General features: G+C 45.0%; 1 protein-coding gene across 4 annotated transcripts in view; it reads right to left on the bottom strand.

Moving 5' to 3' along the window:
* MAF (MAF bZIP transcription factor) overlaps window positions 1-19,566 on the bottom strand; it is a 194,074-nt gene that overhangs the window by 16,419 nt on the left and 158,089 nt on the right. The window contains exon 3 of one of the 4 annotated variants that reach the window (XM_075039986.1): window positions 12,931-12,948. The exons of 1 other annotated variant lie outside the window; for it this stretch is intronic. The gene's annotated coding sequence lies outside the window, so the exon portion shown is untranslated. Of the gene's footprint in view, window positions 1-12,930; window positions 12,949-18,392; window positions 19,220-19,566 lie in introns of those variants that run through there. 2 more of the 4 variants (XM_075039984.1, XM_075039985.1) reach the window with 2 other exon arrangements.

Here is a 19,566-nt window from a genome sequence, read left to right as displayed (position 1 = left end):
CAGAAGCTGAACTCCCATAGGAAAGCAAGGTAAATGCTTTGCCCAAAGTCACACTGTAATTCACTGCCAAGGCCGGGATTAGACCCCTAGAGTTTTTTGTCCCGGTATCTTTCTCCAAATGCCATAAATACTTCACTACGGCAGCAATATTTTGAAGTCTTGCAGGGCTCTGATGCATGCAGATGTCTCAGTCAGACTGCAGCACTGTTTGTCTTCAGAGCCTGCAAAATTAGGGATACATAAACATTGCTAACGGCTCTCTGCGAGGCAGAGGGTACTTGCACTTTGTTACATCTGCAATCAAATTTGGTCATTCAAGTTTAGAAAGAATTCTTTTCTTTCTCTAACCTGGCAGCTCCTACTACTTTCCTTTCCCATGACTGTAAAATTTGTTCAATCCCTTAAGGATAACTGCTGAAGCAACATCTAACAAATTCCACACCGTGTCCAGAAAGAAAGACCAGACACGTGCGTGGTGCAATGCAACGGCTGATCTGAATAAAGGTCATTTAATACGAGACAGGTAACAGTCCCCACACTGCTGGCAGCAGCGAAACGCTGCCGCTGTGATGGCTGGAGGCATCGAGCCTCTTCGTGTGAGCTCTCCTTCACCCAGATGTGAAGCCCCCTGTTAACCTGCATAACATCAGCCATCTTATTTTGCTTCTTAAGGCATCAAAAAGCCTCTTCACATAAATAGACAATGGTATGCTTTCCCCCAGTGACCTTGTACTCTGGGTGCTTTGCAACAAGAGCAAAAGAGAGGGGAAAACGTTGTCGGTTTGGTGCAAACTGGATTAGGGGAAGGAAATAACAGCAAGCTCTACTTCTGTACAGTTTTATCATCTACAGTCATAAAATTGAGGATAAAATGATGCTTGCAGAGACAGAAGTGTGAGTTTCTTTAAACAGCAGTATCTTGAGAAAGTGCATTAGTGTGATTCGTCTCGGCACACTCACGGTGAATCATATGCACAGCCTGCCCCTCCACCCAGGGACAATGGGGGCAGGATTTGGGCAGCCGGGGGAGCTGCCAAATTCCTCCTGCTGAGGAAATCCCTGGAGCCCCATGTGCTTGCTAAAGCCATCATGACGGGGATGGCCCTGCCTGCCCCGTGCATGTAACGAAATAAAAGCTCGGTGCTGGGAACAGTTGCAGCGCAGAGGGAATCGGTGGAGCAGGACTCGTCAGCACTGGGAATTTTCTGCCTTTGGGGGTAGAGGGCTCCTGTCATTTTGCCAAGATGAAAAGGAAGGAGCAGATTTATGGCTGGCTGTTGAAAGGCTCAAAGCAGCTCTTGCGGGGAGAAGCAGGACGGGAAAGGTAGCCCCACGGCAATGGATCACTGCATGCAGGGCAAAGGAGATGGCCAACATATGGGTGAAGCAGTTAAAGGTGAAGAATAAATTCAATTTATCACATGCTTCAGCCATTAGTTTTGCAGCTGATCATGTGGCTGTTATAACCATGTGTCTGCATGTCTGCATGTATAAAGGAGGTCCTGAAGGTTTTGTCAAATTCTAAATTATGAAGAAACTCAAGATTTGGTCAAGTTTCAGTTATGGTAGATATAGAGTTATTGCAAGTTTTAGTTACTTTACAGACTGGTCTTTTTTCTTCTTTCTTTTTTTTTTTTTTTTTGTTTGTGTGTGTGGATCATGGGTTTGGCAAAGCCTTGCAACAGAGCCTTCTCCTAGGAAAATCAACAGCCTGCCTAGCATACCTCACATATACTGTACTCAGAGTCTTACAACATAAGATTTACAAGCTCCCAGAAAGGGAGAGGCTCATTTAAGAACAGGCCATTACACACAAACATCAGGAAAAGCTGGAGGAAGAGGAGAAATAGTTTGTTTTAAGTATTGCTAAGCACCATCCACGATTACGGAGGAAGTGTCTACAAGCCGCCAGCTGAAATTGCGTCTCTACCATTTGGTGCTCAGTTTTGTAGGTTTTAACTGAGCGTTAACAATCATTGTGTAATTGAACACCTCGTTCAGTTCATTAGCTGATGGCTGTGCCGTGCTGTCAATGTGCAAAGTGCAAGCCAGGTGCTAAGTATTATAATTGTTTGTTTCCTCCCCAGCATTTAAACCGTCGGGTGATTCCTGACCACTGGAGAAGGAGATGGAAGCAGTTTACTTTGCATGGGAATGATGAGGACAGCTATGACCACAGCAGGAGCATCACACGTGGCCCAGACCATCGTTCCTCACTTACTGGCCGACGTGGTTGATGCTCTTTGCCCTTCTCTAACGGAAGGGACTCCCCTTCCATACTCCTCTCCCACTCTTGCCTGGCACTGCTCATCCCCCCACTCCTGCCAGTTTTCTTATTGGAAATCCCAGCTAACGGCAGTGGTTTTGCACTCCCCAGCCCGCCACTGTGTCTCCTGCAGTAAGAGCCAATAGTGTTTATTGAAGTACGACCTCCCCAGACCTCTCCTGCCCGCTGAGTGCTTTGTGAGCTGTAACTCTGGGGAAGCTCAGAGCAGCAGGAGAAGCCCAGGAGGGTCAGTTGGTGGAAGGATGCTGGGTACGAGGGAAAGGTCCATCCAGCCTGGGCTGGGGCCTGTCCCAGGAGCAGCTGAGCACCACGTTGAACACAGAAAAGGTCACATTTCCCTCCTGGAAATGCCGTTGCCGCAACCTGGTGCTCCTCTTGTCCTTTCATTCATTCCCCACGTGCTAACTGCAGGTACAACAAGGAGACACAAAATCTGTGCCCTGCTCTTCACCAGACCTGCTCGGTACAGGTCAGGGTTCAAAGGGTTCAGCCGTAGAAAGCTGACGTTTGAGACATTTTTGATGCCCTGATTGTCAAAGCCGGAGGCTCAGCTAGGTCCTGTCCCCACCACATGGCTGGTGCTCCCCCAGTGCCTCAAAACACCCCCACCAGTGCCAGCTCAGCCTTCTGCTGGTGGCGTTACTTGATGACCCCTCGCCTTTGCAGGGAGCGTCTAAAATATGCAGATCTTGGAGTTTTCCTCCTTGTCTTTATTTAACTTAGATGCTGACCCACAGAGTGCTAATTAGCTAGATTCAAAACCAAGCTTAAAAAATGATAATGAGTTTACTGATTATCAGGTATGAAAATAAGGTCAGTCGAAAACATATCAGTGCTTTAATTAAACCTCAGTGAACTTCACAGAGAGAGATGGAATGACTATTAATGGCTCCTGTTTTTGCCAAACTTCCCTTCTGTGGCCTGTTACTTCAAGGTAGGGACTGTCCCCGTTTGTCACGCTTCCGCTCATGTAAATTGCCTGAGCGAGACCGTACTCACTCACCTAAAAAGCTCTGCAGGATGGAGGGACGGTAATAAGTATGTTCCTTGTGCCCACAGACAGACCTACTTTTCATTTTAGGGCAAACTATTGTCAGTCAGCAGCATGTCTTTGATTTTGTTGCTTCTGCACACTGATTTACTTTGCATACACAATGTCTCGCTCCATGTGGCTTATTTGTATTTTTGTCCAGGCTGCAACTAACATTATCTAACTGATATATGTGCACGTTTGTTGCAGGCAAATTTAAGACCTTGAGAACTACAAGAGTAGATGAGACTAATGGATCATCCAGTCTGGCCACTGGTTTCTGACTGGGCCATGTGCAAATCCCTGGGAGGGTGCGAAGGGAGGAGGGACAAGGAGCAGTGCTGGAGGGAACGAGTCTTCCTCCAAAAGAAGCATCCCAAACACTGCATTCAATATCCTGCATGAATTTCATCAATTCATTTTTGAACCTGTATATACTTCTAGCTTCTGTGACTTTCTGTGCCAATGCACAGGTTAAAATTACTTCCTCCTCCTCTTTTTTTTTTTTTTTTTTTTTTTTTACAGGAACCTGACACACACACCCCAGCACTAAGCCAAATTCATTCTAGGTCTTTGTTCTGGTTTTCTTTCAATTCCTCATCTAATAATTCTGTAGTTCCAGCAGAAGATCTGGCAGCCCTTGGTTTTCCTCTGAGCTTTGGAGGCAGGGGCCACACAAAAGGAGAGCTCCCTGGAGAACTGAGCCCTCTTCATGGTGTTGCCACTGCAGTATCTTTGGGTATTTCTAAATGTCTGACATTTGTCCTACCTCCTGCCTATCAGTGAGAGTGTCCCTCATGATGACACACCAGTAATCTGTAATTTGCCCACACTTGCAAAATACCCATACCCTCACTGCAAATGGCAAGCCGCAAGCAGTTGCCCGAGACCACCAACTTATAGGTCACTAGTTAGGAACTGACTGACATGTAAAGGTTGACTCCTCTATATGGTTTAAAGAGAGGACTCAGTCTGTCCTTTCTCTGTCCTCTATGTAATCACTTCTCTTTGGGGAAAATGGGTCTAAAACAACCCTTTCAACCTGGTAGCATTCTCTAGTGACTTTTTTTTCAAATAAGCAAATGGTCAGCACCAGTGCAAGCATAGGGAGAAGACACTGGTTTATATATGCATGTTCTGTGAAAGGTTAAAAAATTTCTAGTACATGTTAGGAAGTGAACTGAACTGGAGTAACTCCCCTGAAACCACGTGCCACGCAGTAAGTCCTTTAGGGAAACATGCCTTGAGGAGCTTTTTGGGAACAAGCTTTTTTTTTTCCATTCAGCAAGCTAATCTGAAAGTATATTTACAATATTGCATGTTAAACATGGAGCTATAATAAGAAATTAATAGTATAAAAGGTTTGGAGTGATAATTAACGTGCAAGAGCAAGAGGCTCTTCTCCAGCCTAAATACTACGATGAACAAAAAAAAAAGGCAGGGCACCCAAAGGGATTGGGTTATAATAAAGAGTGTTTTTACTCAAATTTGTATCCATCTCCTTGGAAACTTGGTTTTCTCTTCCTCAGATCACACCAAAGAGAAGAAGTCCCTGTGTGTGAGAGGTGCTGGAGTGCCTGTAACTCAGGTGAACCAGCCACGAAGGCAGATCCCATACACGCTGTGCCAGGTCAACAGAGCAGGGCTAGTTTAGTGGTGCTGTGGCATCTTGCAGCTATTTTCCTGCAGCGGGTGGTCATTCTCATGAGGCAATGCCCTTACAGAGGGTGGAAGTAGCCCTCAAGCACAGCTCCCTGGCCCTGGGGACGGGGAGGCAGGAGCACACCAGGGACACGTTGCCCTTTGCCACCTGCAAAAGGCGACACCGAGCTCTGGGAAACCATGCTTAGGTGTCTCAAACTGGGCACCAAAAGTAAATGGAATCTTTTGACCTTCACTGCTATGTGCCTCATTTCCTCGTCTCTACAGTGGGGCTGATGTTTCCTCCTCTCATAAGAAGGTGAAAGGTGTTCGTTAGCATCTGCAGAGCCCGTGTGTGCTGGGGTAAGGGCAGGGCAGCGATGCAGAGGAGGAAGTACGTCGTGCAGAGAGCTGAAGCCTTTCTATATAAGGTCTGTGGCTACTCGTTGAGTGATAAGGACGAGAAGAAATATTGAGTGACTATGTATGCCCTGCATGAAATAATGAACCTGTGACTGGTGATGATGCAAACACAGGCTCATGCACTCAAGAAAGACAACTTACAGTCCTGTAAGGAAGCAAAACTGAGGCATTTAAGCCCTTCAGTTTTCAATGCTGATGTTCTTTTGACATGCTTGGGTTTGGTTTTTTTTTTGATTCAGATACTTTATCATATATGAAATGGGTGCAGACTTCTTATGGGCAAAGGGATCTTCGGGTAACCATCTCATCTCCATATCCATCCCAGTATTGCAGACAGGAGACTTTGGCTTTGCAGTTCCTGCATGCAACTCATGATGTCTTCACAAACTGTAGCATTTTTTTGGAAATGAAGGTAGACTCTTTGTACAGTCTTTACAGGATGGGAGAGCTCATCCCTTGGTAACTTAACCCATGAAAGACTGACTTCTTTATTAAAAACCTTTTCCTTGTTTTTATTTTGAACTTGCCTAGCTTCCCTTTGTCAGCTAAACCAAAGGGTATTAGATCTCCTGGCAGCTGTAATAGGTGAGCATGCACAGGGTAACCTTTCTACAGCATGGAACTGAGCCTATGAAGTATTAAGTGCCTTCAAGGTCCACTAAAATCAATGGGATTGAAGAATGCCATATCCTTGAAGGGCTGGGCCCCAAGGGATGGCTTCTTCTGGGATTCACTGATTCTGAAGACAGGCAAAATAAAATATTTAAAGCAGCCTGACAGGCACAGGCTAAATTCTTTTCCTTTTGTGCTGAAACATAATTTTTTTAATATGCCCTGAGCATGCTGTGAAAGCAATCTTTCTACATGTTTCCTTAGTGGGGAGTGTTTGCTCTCTGTGCTCATCAGTCACAAACACTATGACTGATACGGCCCCAAAGCATGAGGAAAGTTTAACTTCTGTAATACAACATTTTTTAAACTCAGATAGAATTGTTTGTGGAAGAAGAAGAGTCTATCAGGTACCTATGATGGGAAAGGGTTACTACAGGGACATACATCAGCAGTATGTGCTTTACATTCTTAGTCCATTGGTTTCTACAGCAGTTCTTGTTCACAGTAATGTGAGGCAGTTAATATGGGATCTGAACACCACTGGACTGATAAGCCTTTATACTGACTTGCAAAAGTAATTTTCAGTAATCTTTGAGGGGAAAAATTGCATTCAGTGGGGGGAAAAAGAAAAAAAAAAGCAAGCCATTCGTGCATCCTATTTTATTGAGTATGCAAGTAATAGACTATGCAGAAATTGAACTTTTGATCCATTAGGCTGTGCACAGGGACAAACCGCTGATGAGTTACTGTGAGAAAGTTAAGCTTCCAAACAGAAAAGTTTCACAGTATTTTTCCAAAACCTCGTTTGAAAATGAGATGCCAATATTACCGTTTAAATGCAAACTTACATTAGAAAGGCTGGGAACAAGGTTCCCGATCCAAGGCTCTGCTCTCACATATCACACTCCCACTGCCACAATTAGTCATTCTCAAACTAACTTTTTTTGAGACTATTGTGCAAGGCAGTGGTAATATCCTTTCCTAAAAGTTTAATGAACAGAACTATCCGTGTCCGCTTTGCTCCAACGATTGCTTCATACCCTGAGCCAGGCCAGGCAAAATAGATAACTTCCAAACCATTTTAATTTTCTTGACAGAAAGATGGTTCAATTCCCAACCAGGCCTAATCACCGTATATTTCTTCTAAATCCCTAGCCCTCATGAGTTCAGTACAACCACGTATGATTATTTGTGGCTGTTTATTGCTACGGCCTTTCACCTAACAAAAGTTTCTCAGATTCGGATGAGCATCATGGTAAAAGCTTTTCTTCTGCTAGAGGTGGACTTCTTTTCATGGTCAAGTTTGAAAAACACCATCAGGAGAGACACGGGTGAACCTCATCGGCCCTGTGCGTGTGCTGAAGTCACAGATTTCAGGGAGCTTCAGCCACGTTTCCCAAAGCATCACAGGTCCAGAGGGACAGATTGCTGAGGTTAATTGTGTAGTTCAACACCCAGCTGCTAGGTAGCTACCACCCAATGTAGTCTCCACCCCAAGGTGATGGGCTTCCTGGGCACTTCACGAGGAGACAGAGGTCCCTGAGGAAGGAGTTAACAAAAGACACTGAAAAGTGGCCAGAATGACCTGTCTTGCTATCCTGAAGAGGGCTAGGAGAGCTTCTGTATTTGGAATAACAGTGGCAGCGGGCTCCCCAGCATCCCTGGGGAGCTGCAGTCCCTCCCAGGGCAGCGCCTGTCCCCACCAGAGCCCCAGGTGACCTCGCACCAACTTCACATGCTCCAAAATCATCCATGTGGCTCTTCTATATCTCACAGCCATGAGCCCATGGAGGAAGAGTGATGACTGCAGACCCCCTGCAAAGACCTCGCCACGCCGCACCTTGCCTGCCACCCGCTGTCCCCGCTCAGGCAGCACCTCCTGCCCAGGACCGCGGGGATCCCCTCGTCGGCTTCTCCCCCACCCATCACACAGGGGCTGGAAACTCATTGCTGAGCTGCGGCTTCAGCCCCGAGGGTACTTAAGACCATTTGTTATTATTCTTGGCATTTGTGTCTAAACACTTCAGACTCCTGAGCCCAGTAGTGCAACTGTAATAACAGTAACGCCTAAATCTCTTTAAAACCTAGCGAGAGGCAAGAGATGGGGAGGATAGCGAGGCGGCAAGGAGTAGTCGGACAAGCCCAGAGGGGCTCAGGCACGAAGAAGGCTGGGCTGGCAAATGCCGAGACCCTGGGCAGGAGCATCCTAGAGGGGCCACGGCTCTCCAGGAGGGAAGCACCAGAGAAAACACTCAAGCTGTCTAAGACATGGGCTACCGCAGCAGAGCTTGCACCTACCATACCAAACACCAGCCTGAAACAGAAAGGGATCTGAAACACACAGAAAGCCCTGGCTTTGCATATTTGAAATAAGTCATTATTCAGGCTTTCCAGCTTCCAATCTCTCAGAATTCTGCTCAAAGAAAAAACCTTTGCACTAATCCTCCTCCTCCATCATTACGCAATATTGCTTAGGGTAAAGGAAGTTTCCTTGCTCTTTTCTAAATATACAATTCTGTGGTTAGAAAATTAGAGAAATGACACGGCCGACCTTCCTAAATGTGAAGGGCTCATTTGGGGAAGCATACAAGTCATCTGCTGCAGCAGACCCTTATCACTTTGTGGTAGGCAATTGCAAAACGCTCCTCTTAGCCAGAGTCACATTGGGTTTAAATTGAGCTAGACAAGGGAACCACAAAGAGGGGTTGTGGGTAGCTGCGCTGCTAAAAGCATGGGGCCTGGCACTGGAGTGCTGTTAGTTAAAACAGTAATTTGTCAAGGAAAAAGGAGTGGAGTAGCCTGCAATGCGAATGTCATGTGCTGTTTTTCAGACACGCGGCTTTGTGTAGAAGACGAAGAAAATACTCGGTGACCATTTTAAACTCTGCAACCACTCCCAGCGCAGCGGGAGTTAACGCTGTGTCAGAATTTCCATTAATGCCTCTGTTTTTGCAGGGGCTGTAAAAATGTGCTCGAGGCAAAAACTTGTGATTCAGCGGCTCAGCTGAAGAGTTAACTTTTCTTTTTATATGCATTCATTTTCGGAGTGGTGATTTATAATAATTTTCGTACAGATCTATATATAGTTCTGGTGTGGTGAAAGAGGGAGCTGGGGAGGGAGGTGATGCAGCGCCTCGTGCCCAGCTGCCTGGTGTTGCTGTTAGAGAGAGACCAGCCAAGAGACTTGGGGTCTCCAAGTGGCTGGTGTAAGCAGGACTTGGCATCCTGAGGGCCAGTGACACTGCTACCTAGAGGAAAAGAAGCCAAACACGGGCTTCTTTTCTACTTAGATGGCAGCCTGGGATAAAACCTGCATGAGGAACCAAGGCATGCTCTCCTTTGGCCCCAGGGAGTATCCCACCTGCCTATACCCAAGGTGTGTTGCCTTCGTACATTTAGGAGAGGGACAACGAATGGCTACAATTATTTCCCCAACTGATTTCTTTCCTGTCTGGGTTTGCACCTGCCTGTTTATTCTGCAGTTGCCATTCCTGATTCTAAGAGGGATCTCTTCAGGCAGAGCTGTGCCAAAATTCTCTGTGACAAACCTTTGGAGGTAAATGGAAGCCCTTGCAATGTGGGATCATACAAAGGACCAGGTTCTTAACCTTGCAGTAGCCAATTAACAGAAGCTCGGACAGCCCTGCTATCCTCTGCTATATAACCGCGGTGAGTCCCCCATACCTCAGGTGGGATGGCTGGGCAACGGGCTTGTCACTCCTCCTGTTGCCCCTTGGACTAAGGAGTTACTGCCGGGCGAAATGGCCTCTGATGTCTGGCAAATCGCTGACTATCTGTACAGCCCATCTGGGCCATAGGTAGCCTGGGACACTTCAAGCAGCTCGGTGTATCTTAATACAGTTTCCTCAGTAGGATCATACCGTCTTTTACAACAGCTCCACTAATTAGTGCAGCCAAGTGCCAGCAACCGGACAGATTTACAAGGACATAGTATTGCCACTCTCCTCCCTTGTCTGTATCTTAGAAGCCGAATCTCATGTCCTTTCCCTAAATAGCACGTTAGCCCATGTTGTCCCACATTATCTGAGGTTATTTTCCCTCAAAATGTTTTCCATACAAAGAAAAATACAGTTATTTTTATCCATTTTCAGAAAAGGTTTCCTTTTTTCTTTGGTCTTTCAAGAAAATAGGCTCCTAGCAGGTATTTATCATGATAGCTAAATTAGCCGGTACCTTTAATACTTGGAGCACAGAAAATCACTTCATCAGCTGCACAATTTGAGCTTACTGGAGAAGACTTTTAAGAAAGAATGAGGATGAAACCTAGAATAACCATTTCTTTCCCCTTGTCCCTTTGAGGCACCAAAGTTCAAGGTATTTATTTCTTTCCTTGTGTACTAAGAAATCTGTGATGGTGGTTAATTGAGCGCTAAAAGCCTATGCGACTGCAGTTTCACTAAGATGCTGTATTATTTTTTTACCTCCACTCCTAAACTGCTACGAGACAAAACAAGACAGAAGCGACTGTACTTTGGTGATGGGAGAGATGATTCTGTACTGAAAGAAGCAGCATTCTTGTGAAAACAGGAGTATGATCACATAGTCTGGCTCTTACATGGTTCCTGTGCATAACAGCTAGATGCCAAAATTATTCAACAAGAGCTGAGGAAGAACCTACCCTGCAAGGTCACCATAAAGAGGTGTGTGTTGACTTTCTTGGGTGAAGATTACCAGGACGAGGTGCCTCTGTAGCTCCTCAGACTTTTGCCTTTGGAGGAGACTACAGGCAGCCCTCAGTAGCTGCTCAGACTCGTTCTGCAGTCCACACAAGGTAGGCAGAAAGGTGGCATGAAATCACATTTATTACCATTACCGGGTCACACTCTCCCTGCAATGCCTGTTCAGGATGTGAGCCAGTCAGCTCGCAGAAGTGGTGAACGTGGCAACTGGACATGTGCAGCTACATAAGGGTGAATATAGCCAAGGCACAGATGTCCATCTATGGCAACCCTCTGCCGCCAGTGAAAAACTAAAAATGTAAAGTTGTCACTCCAATTTAAAGACAGAAATACATATATAGTGAAAAACACTCTATATGGAAAGCCCTTACAAAACACCCTTTGGTTTCCATGAGAGGATGATCTCACTTGCAGCTTAAAAGAATGTGTTAGAATGAAAGTTGCTACCTGCTCGTAAGATGCCTTTTGCAGCCCTCTTCCATAGAACTAACATGGGTGCAAATACAAATATCCCTGTGCATGCACTGTGCCTGATCAATCAGTTATACGTCAAGATGGCAGGCATTAGTGAAATAGTGATTAATTAATAATGAAAATATTTTCAAAAACTTTTCCCAACTTCCAATTTTTAATCTACTTTTCTTACAAATAAGTCAGTAGTTGAATGCTGTAAAAATAATTTTTTTCTTCAAGGATCTCTGATTACCTACTTTGTGTTTTTCCAGCAGGTTGATGTAACTGGCTCTGGCTCTAGAAGACAGCACAGCCTTTGATCATCTCAGTTGCTTCATTATTACCTGAGGGAGCCATCAGGAACTCTCTCTCATGTCCAAAAATTATCTAGCCTATCTTCTTGGATTTCTTTATTCAGTGAATTAGTTTTCAGAATTATTCATATTTGTTAAGAAGAATCACTGGCACTACATGGTTAGGTTTCCCCTGAGCTATGTCAGCTCGCAACCTTGCAGGGCGTTCAAAATGTGCATCTCCTGCTGTGTAACACATGCGAGATGAAAGCCCCTGCTGCTCCTTGCACTTGGAAAAACTCAGGCAATACCCCCAAATTGGTGCACTTGGGTTCCTCAGATGATGGTAGAACATGGCAAGGTAAGATATTTGGCCCCTCTATCCCTTCAAATCATCCACCTAGCACTTCAGGAGGCTCAAGATCTTCTGCAAAGGTTCCTGAAATGGATCCTGCTAGCGTGGTCATAGCGCTTCACTCACTACAGGTTTGTTTTTTCCTGGGACCAAAGCCTACAGGGCTGGGCCTTCTGCTTGGCACAAGTGGGCATGGCCAGCTCCTCACAAATACATCGCTTCAGCAGTACAAATCACATTAGACCCAAAGACAGGGATTATTGGACGCTTTTTTCTAGTGCCCATAAACTGATCATGATAAATGATGGTCAGACTTTTGCACTTTCCTATTTCAAGAAAGAGGGCACAAAAGATGAAGTCTTCAGCTTCAGTTCAAGGTTTGGAGGACATAAAGTTCTCGCCATCCAGCTGTGCACCCCCAGCCTCCACGTTGCTGCTACTGAGTACTCGTCCACCCCTTCTCACTGCCAGGACACTTGTGCTGCACCTTCAGTTTGATTCATTTACCTGCCAGCGAGTGAACTAATAAAAGAACACGGATTTTTGAGGAGAAAGGCTTTGGTGAAAAGCCTTTCTCCTCAAAAATCCATGTTCTCTTACTAGTTCACATCAAAACTGTATTATTTCCTTGGTAAGCCAGTTGTACCAACACTTGTTTCTATGCGGTCTACTGCTCTAACATCCGCACCTTTTCTCTTTAGTACCTGGGTTCGAAAGCGACTTTCGGCAGGGTGACACAGGAGACCTGTGTTTGTTTTCCAACCCTAACAGACATCCTGCATGCCCTTGGGTCATGCAGCCACTCTCAGCCTCCTCCTGTTTACAACAGCATAACACACGATTCGTTCCACTTTGCCCACTGCGCTGCATCCTCTCTCTATTCCTCCTCCACCTCCTCCTCCTCCACCTTTCCCTCTCTCCTTTGTAATCGGACTCCCTCGCACCCAACAAACTGCAGGGATATGGGCTTCCTGAAGCTCCTGAGATATAAATAAATAACAACAACAAAAAAGACAATGAGTTGGTATATGGCTAAGCAAAGGCAGTTTTGTTTCTCAGCAGGTTTGTGTGAGCTGTTTCTGGTTTCAGTTCACATGGGTTCTTTCACCTTCTGAGTTTCTCTTTGACGTTCAGGTTTCTGCCTTTTTTTCCACCTGAGGCCAAAAAAAACAAAAAAAAAAAAAAAAAAAGCCAGGTTTGCTCAAAAGCCACACCATTTCTTTAAAGTTAAAAAAGCTCTTAATTCTAGAATGGGACCATTTCTAACTTGACAGTTTCTTGTTTGTTCAATACTCAACATTCTGATACTAGCTGTTCCTATTAAAAGCGGTTATACTGAGAGTACAAGGACATTAGTGCATGTACCTGCCTGTCATCAACCATCTTTGCTTATGACTAAAACCAGAACATGTACAAAAATAGAAGCACCCAAATTCATCCTCAAAATGAAACAATTACAGGGAGAGTTCAAAACTTAATGCTGAGGTTCTTCTAGGCCTTCCACAGAATAGATTTCATTATCTTAATAAATAGGGAGCTGACGTCAGTACAGACTTCTACATTCAAGCTCTGTTTGGCACAACAGTTGTCTTTGGTGTGGTTTCATTTTATTTTGATTTTGTACCAATGTTTAATGCAGCTGCTACTGTTCTGCACATAGTTAAGCGTAGGTGCAAATTATGAAGCATAATTAATTGCCCATTAATGAGTTTTTGCAGAGGATTGGACTCTAAATGCTAATCTGTGTTTCAGAAAGAACGCCAAATGATATCCACACTGCTTACCTGCTTCTCCCTGATTTCTGTTTAGCACGCGATTGGAAGAATTTGGCTTTAATGTTAATTAATGCCTTCAATTAGAGCTCACAATGTATATTAAGCCTCGGCCATTTCAATTTCATGATGAACCCATACGCAAAATTTGCTGATTCTACAGTTAGTGAGAACAATCTGTATAAACTAAATTTCCATTTATTTTCCAGCCCCAAATAAACCTGTTCCCAGAACTGAGTCTTCTAAACCTTCATACCTACACGACTACGCTTGTCTGTCGTCTTTTCCGATCAACAAAACAACCAAACCAGCAACCCAATGCACTAGCAAACAGTCCGCCAGTGAACAGAGGTGCGAAACCGCAGAAGGAAACAGGCAGAAATAGATGAGCGGGGAGAAGACGCTGGGGATGTTTCTCCCTCTCCCTCCTGCCCTCTCCTTGGGCATAGCGACAGCGGAGGGACCTGCCCTTTTGTGCACAGGCAGAGTGAGATTGCAAAACAGAGGAGTGAACAAATTTGTGCAGAGTCCCTGTTAAAAGGCACTTTTGCCTATTCCTATACGGCTGGGTGGGAGATGCCGCGTAGCACCCAAGCCATCCCACTGATACAGCCTTGCCTACGTAACACCCAAGCCATCCCACTGATAAAGCCTTGCCTAGGTAACAGCGGCTTTGTGCCGAAGAGGCTGTGCTCCAGGACTGAGCGAAGCACAGCAGGGCAACACTCAAACTGGACCAAGTGCTTTGGCCAGCACCTTATTTTTTTTCCCAAAGGATGCTCATGCTTCCTCAGGCCCTTACTGCCCTCGCCCTCGGCCGTACCTCCGAGGTCACCTTTTCTCACCTTTTTTTGTGGGAGCATTTGCGTGCGAGACGCAGCGTTTGTAAGCCAGCGTACAAACCGGTCCTGACCGCACAGGTTCTGCTCTGCTCCTGCAGCCACAGTGAGGGCGGACTGAGCCGCTGCCTCAGCGTCTCTTTGTCAAGGCAGTTTGTGCACGTTTCCAGCTGGTGGCCGGCACTGCTCTTCTTGCGAGTCATCTTCTCGCTTGACGTTGCGCGCTGTTGGCTGGGAAGTTTACAATGTGAGCATCTAGACCTATCAGTAGAGCATTTTGCCAAATTATTTATTTTGCTTGTGTTTTCTTTGGCTCTCCTCCCCGGTGAGATCAGAGATAAAGCATATTTACTAGTTGCTGCTTGCCCTGGCCAGCTGAGGAGCTGGGCTGGAGTGAAAGCAGCTGTTTCTGAGCAGCGTGCATGGCTTGTGCTCATTCTCAATTCCCAGTGAGCAGGATCCTTCAGCAGTGATGGAGTAGCTCCGAGTTTCAGTCTATCTGTCACTGCTCGACTGTTTTACTGTGCACACAATGCACTGATGGGCGACATCACTCAACTGCAACAAGTCCAGCTACAAAAGCAAGTAGCAGCAATTTGTAGCCTCAATGCAGCCATTTAATCATTCCCAACACTTCCCTGGTTGCCACTCTGGATAAACTAACTTGAGAATTAAGAACAAATATTTGACTTCCCCCCCCCCCCCCCATAATTTTACGCAGCCCTGTTTAGACTGTATGGTACTTAACAGGAGACCTTTGCCCTTTAGTTAAAAGCTGTGACCAGGAAATCCCACCTCCTCTTAATGAGCTTTTTTGTTCAGCTTACAGGGAGGGATTTGCACTCCACTCTTGCACTACAAATGCTTTGTCTGCTTGGCTTTTTTATTCAGCTGATGAATAAAAAAAGCAAACGCCAAACTCTACACATGTTTCAGTCTCCATTAAGACAACAAAGAGCTCTAAATGCATGTCCTAGCAACGGCAACAATTTTTTTTAAAGAATGAGAAGAAACAAAACATGGTCATTTAAGCTGTGGTACTTTCCATAGCTATTCCTTAATGCTTTTGTCAAAAAAACTATACGCTTTTGACTATCAAAATACATAGCTCTAGGTAAAAGGACAGACAGCATTTTTGGAATCAATATTATGCTCTTTCTACTGTGAAACAATCATACAAACAGCCCAAGCAATGGCCTTTGTCAATTTTTTTACTTGCTTATGTCTTTTGACCACATGCTGGGACCTCTCGTACTCCAGTGGCCTTGAAAGTGTTTTCTCCTTCTTCATTTTTTTTCCTGTGTGCCTCAGAGAGCTCTTGGCTTCCTCTAATCTCTTGTTCTTTCCTTCTAATCACTACGTACACTTAATAACGATAGACTGCAGACACCAGCAACAACTTATGAACAGACAGAAACGCGGAAGATTAAATGCAGTCACAACAAGAGACAATTCTGCAGGAATCTCAAGATATTTGAAGTAGATGGAACAAAACGTGTTCCAGTGGAGAGTGGCAGAGAAAGCCTCGCTTTCCAGAGAGCAAGACTAAACCCTGTGCGTGCCCCTCTGGGCACAGGAGTTGAGTGGGAATGATTCTCCAGCCCATTACACAGCCACGTGCTGGCTGGACGCTGGTGCCTTGCTAGGCTGGTTAAAACGAATCTGGCAGAATGGACAGGGAGAGTCAGTTATCAGGGAGCATACACTAGAGTATAGTAAGCAAAGCTCTGCTACAGGAGAAGGATAATGGGCCTTTTTGATGCTGGTCCTTGTTCTGGCTGTGCAGAAGTTGACATCTTAGAGAAACCATACATTTGGAAAAGCCCTCATTGCAGGAATTCCCAAGCCTTTAGGGCTAGTTAGTGACTGTCAACCCTCACTGCTTCTTACGGGACACCAAGCATCCATAGCATTTACCTTCTCACATGAAAACCCCAGCAAATCAGCACCGGTTATGTTATCGGCAGATCCCTTAACTGCTCAGACCACGTGCGGGTGGGGGACCCAAAGGAAGCCTTGACCTAAACCAGAGTATTCTGGGATGTGCGCGGCAGTCTGTGTGATCATCACAGATAGCTCAGAAAAAGTCCATGTGGATGTGGTGTGGTAGCATCAGGTGAGATCAATCCAATGAGCCCTGGTTCATGCTTAAATGTGATGAACTAAACTGCAAAAAAGGAAACTGCTTCAGAAAATTACAAGGTAGAGTCGACTTTTTGACTCATTATAGGTGCCAGATGTGCCTGTATGGCAAATGTTAGCTACTCTGCAGAAGGGCTTGTCTGTATGTTTTAGGTACCAATAGTTCTTTTCCCAGATGTGCTCTCCCCAAATTACTTCAGATTCAAAATTAGTTTTTCTTGTTGCATTCCCTGCACTGCCAAGCCAGATCTTCAAAGAGGAATCTAACATAACTGACCTGACATCAAAACAAATATTATCCAAAGGATTTTAGAATGCTCTTCATCAGCATCTCTATATAAAAAGAAAATCAAGAAATTGTTTCTCCACTATGGCTAGAAAAACCTGGATGAAAACCTACGATTTATTCTAATGAGAGATTTCTGGCTGCAGGTGTTATTTCAGGGTCCTGAACAGTATTTGCTCTGTGTATGTGATCAGAGCTGCTAAACAGGGAAATCTTCAGGGACGGTGGGTGAGAGAAGGAAATAAATATTTCTGTGGTAAAGGTTTTCCCCCCACACCTCTTGGGTTGCTTCTTAACTGGTGGCTATTTGCAGCTGCCAAAACCTCTGAACTTCTCATGGGAGAAGGAGACCATTTCAGCAGGAGCGTTAGGGCATGTCACGGGTGTGCTTTGCATGTCCCTGTACTATCAGTCCCCGGAGACTCTCTCTGTCACCCTCAGGCTGCAGAAAATCATTGACCTCAGGCTAAATCCAAAAAAAGATGAAGAGGCTCAGTGCTGCACACTGTCACGTCTAGCTTTTACTCCCTGAAATCAGAAGCTGGAGTCAAGCCCCTAGGCTCACACACGGTGCTTTGGTGCTTTGGGAGACCTGGGACCCAAACACTGTGCTACACAGGCAACCGCTTAAGAAAAGCTGGAGACTGCTTTGCCTTACGCATTTTCCTTTTAGCTGGTTGGGCTGGACCTCTTCAGTTCAGGCTTCATATCCCCAGTCGTCACCTTGAGGTGGGGACCTACAGTAGAGGCTTCAAAACCTGTTGAAAAGTAGCAAGAGAAGCTGCTCCCTTGCTTTCCCATAACAACAAGAGAACTCACCCAGCACCCTGTGCTGGGTTTGGTTGTCTTTTCTGCTACCGGGCAGAAAATAACGTGTCTCTTATTTGAGGAGAATTTGACTTAAAAGAAGAAAGATTTACAATTCACATTGTAATCGGACCTACATTTCCCCTGCCAAATGCTCCAGACACTGGGATTAGCTTTATACCACTCACATTTTACTACCTCGTGAATCTTTCATGCTATCTGGACACTGCTAAATCTTGCCGATAAGGGATGGATGTTGCTCCCACCTGAGAGCATCCTACGGTTTCAGGGAGTCCTATCGCCAGGTGTAGTGCGTGGGAGGGGAGGCAATCAACCCCATCCCTCTGTTTCAAAAGAAAATGCAGACCGCCATTGCATTTCTATCAGGAGCCAAATCGTGGATACTTGGTAAATGTCAGCCTCTATTTCTGTATTTTGGTTGCACGTTGCTGGAAGATAAACAGACACTAAGCTTCTTGGCACCTCCCAAGCTCACAGCGCTTTGCACGTGCGTGGGGGCAGAACCGCAACTGTCCCAAGAAGCTGAGGGTCCAAGCAAGCTTCAGCTGCCTTCAGGATGAGATGTTTTCAACAGTTTTGACCCCATGAATATTTTACCATGGTCTTCCCCACCCAACCACCCCCCAGAGGAGAAGCATTTATGGGCCACAGTGGTTTCAGGCCAAATACTCCAGGAATCTGAACAACAATTAATTTATGACCTCCTGTGGTTGCAGATCATGAGTTCCTGCCCTCGTCGTTGGTGGTGTGGAGAACCATGGCAGGAAAGTGGGTGATCACCGAGAGTCTGCTCAGTGGTGTCTGGTCCAAGATCTGACAGCAGTCAAGCACTTTTCCAGATATGAGTCTAAAAGATGAAGCTCCGCTGGGCCTCGCATAATGTTTTTGGTACCCCTCAATTAGAAACACTTTCTCACATACCTACTTTCATAAAATCACCAGCGTCCACATCTCTGGCAGAAAGTTTTGTAATGAATTTTTTTTTAATATATTTTCAGCTGTAAACAGCAGAAAACCCCCTTCAGGCACTTCACTAGACCTTTTATCCGTACGCAGGAAAAAGAATTGATTGATTTTGAAGTTAAACGTTGGCATCTGCTGTTATTCAAAACCAGGACCTTGGATACACTCATCCGCCATGCTTTCAGCTCAGCCACCAGTGTGCTGCAAATGAAGACAAGCTGTTGTCAAATGAGAAATGCAAAATAGTCAATCTGTTTGTCTGTTTAATGTAACTGGGAACATAAGCTGCTAAAAATGCTACCATTCTGCACTGTCAGATGGGAGACACTCTCCAACAAACGAAAGCCTAATGACCCATTTTACTCAGGCGCTCTGGAGTTCCTCCTAATGGTATTTTCCATATGCACTTCAACATGCTTTTAACTGAAACTGCAAATGGTACTATTTTCTATCTAACACAAGCGTGTAATCTGTGTAGCATATTTTTTTTTTCCTCTGGCACCATGAAGGAATGCTGATGTTCAAGGCGTCTTGAAACAGTGAGCATATTGCTCAAGCATCTGATGCTCATCTTCTCTTTACACCTGTCATTGTACTGTATTAAAGGAAAAAAATCAAGTCATTAACCATGATAGATATGTTTTTAATAAGAAAGTGTTGCGCCTCACCAGGCAGATAAATAGCAAGTCTTAAGATATCTTCAGAGCCCAAGCATACAATTACAGAATAAAGTTAAATATGCTGGGGACTCTTCAAAGACTGCTATAACTTATAAAGATTAGGTCTCTATCAATTACCCAAGCTGCACTTCTTCAAGAATTTTCTAGCATTAAAATTGCTAATTTGACTTTTCCTCTGAAAGTTCCCCGTTCCCCACAGATAATTATGTGTGAAATGTTGCCTAAACAAAACGGTGATTTGGCCAAGAAAACAAGCGTGCTC

This window comes from Buteo buteo, chromosome 11 (genome assembly GCF_964188355.1).
Source record: "Buteo buteo chromosome 11, bButBut1.hap1.1, whole genome shotgun sequence".
Classification (NCBI taxonomy): domain Eukaryota; kingdom Metazoa; phylum Chordata; class Aves; order Accipitriformes; family Accipitridae; genus Buteo; species Buteo buteo.
Note: the sequence above shows the minus strand (reverse complement) of the source record. Positions and strands in the feature narration are given on the sequence as shown.